The 1,969-nt window shown below is 37.8% G+C and overlaps 1 pseudogene; it reads right to left on the bottom strand.

Annotated features, from left to right (window-relative positions):
* Positions 1-417: 417 nt before the first annotated feature.
* On the bottom strand, positions 418-1,354 carry LOC138311774 (uncharacterized; annotated as a pseudogene).
* Between the last annotated feature and the right edge of the window lie 615 nt (positions 1,355-1,969).

The following is a 1,969-nucleotide window of genomic DNA, read 5'->3' as shown; positions in this document are numbered from 1 at the left end:
CGACGGACGACCGGAACCGCCGGACCGCCACGGTATGGTCATAAGCTCATCGGACCATGGAATAAACCCTTCGCGACCAGGTGATCTAATAAATCTAGCTTGCAATATACACAATCTTCATCCCCTCTACACCATTTTTTCTCTAGATAATTATCTTGCTTTTGACTAACAAAATAAAGACTTGCTAAAGACATAAAGATGTACTGTATCACATGCTTTATTTCATTTACTAAAAATCTGAAAAAAAATCCAAATTTCAACACCAGTTGATCATTAACCTGGGTGCTGAGCGAACACATTAATCACCATGTATGTTGATGATATCTAAAGCTCTTGAATATGCATCCATTCCAAAGTTGGAAGATGTCAAGATGAAATGTTCGATTCAAGTTCTTGACGACAAGCCACATTCAGCACTCAGCATGCAATTGGATCAATGATAGGCCGTTGACCATCAACATCACCACCTGGAATTGTGTCAATGAATCCTTTAACACCATAAAGATCAATGAATCCTTCAACACCATAAAGATCAGTGTCTTCTACATCAACACCCACTGGGTATTGTAGCTGTCCGGAGATCCACAACACATGAGGAAACGATCCAACTTTTCGCAGTTGATGGCCTGCCCATGCAGTTTCCCAAACTTGTTATTTCTCATTAATGTTTGGGAGAAATACATAATGAAGAGCTAATATGTTAATATTTTACAAAAAGTCCTGCATCTTCCATATGAAAAAAATAGTTGGTAATAGTATGCCAAAACACCAGTATAGACCTCCCTTCAAAGTCGTTAAATGCGTTGATTATGTACACTTTTTCCTGTAATCATACTTCGCTTTGAAATCAAAAATTCTGCAATTGCTACATTTTCCAAACCTTGATCAGACCTGACCCTTAGAGGTAAACCGTATTTTGTAACTGTATTTAGTGAAAAACTGAAGAAATGTTTCAGCTTGATTATTATCAGTACATTTGAGAAATGTAACCATACGACTAAACCCATCAATGCCTCCAGCTATGATTAGTTTCCACCTTATAAGTTTATGATTAGTGTCAATGTGCCAGAGGTGATTTGGTCCTTTCACATTGTAAATGCGCCTATGTAGCCTCCCTTTTCTTCTTTCATCCACTCCTACTTCATCAAGACGGTGAATACTCTCCCGAAGTCTGCAACGTTGTACTAAAACTCCTCTTGAACGTAGCATCTGTCCTAATAAGCTTTCACCACAAAATGGAAATTACTTGATGAGATCACTAACATGATTGTCAAGATCTTTTGATGACATATCAGAAAAAAACAAATTTTGATATGCCACATTGTTGCATTCTTCTATAAATTGTCCCTTTCATACAACAGAAAGTAATTATGCAATGTCAGAAATCTAAAAACCTTCTCCTAAAAGTTTTGCAAAAGTATGCTGTTTGATCTCAAACGTCGGGAGGTCCTGCATATATTTTTTTTTTCATTTTCAGAGGCTGGGCTCAAAAAACCTGTGAGGAGTGGAATTTAGTAACAGCAAGTTTAATATACTAAAAAAGTTAAACCAAAGCTGTTAAATAGGACGTTAATTAATCAATCAAACAAACAAACAGCAAGTTACAGTCAACGCAGTCAACTCGAATAAACATTCGAAATTACTAGACAAGTTCAGTTATTTGTTCAGCGACAAGTTAGGTTGTATTAACACCCTGGTGACATCATAATTCAGTTTATTTCATAAGCATGGATCTTCAACAGTGACTCCACGGTTGTTCAAGGGCACCGCGTTCAGCTCGCTACCTGTTTAGGCAGTTAGTTAAGGGATATGTGTACATTGATGGTCACATACACGAAAAAGGCAGAGAACTCGGAGTTGAGTAGCGAAAGATAGATCAACCCCCACACAATTGGGTAAGCTCATGGTTTGCCCCGATCGAAAAATCTGTAAAGGTAAGTCTTACGCGATGCTTAGTTTAGCGATCCTA

The sequence above is a fragment of the Argopecten irradians genome, unplaced genomic scaffold (genome assembly GCF_041381155.1).
Source record: "Argopecten irradians isolate NY unplaced genomic scaffold, Ai_NY scaffold_0107, whole genome shotgun sequence".
NCBI lineage: Eukaryota > Metazoa > Mollusca > Bivalvia > Pectinida > Pectinidae > Argopecten > Argopecten irradians.
The sequence above is the reverse complement of the archived record's forward strand: the minus strand, read 5'-3'. Positions and strand labels throughout refer to the sequence as shown.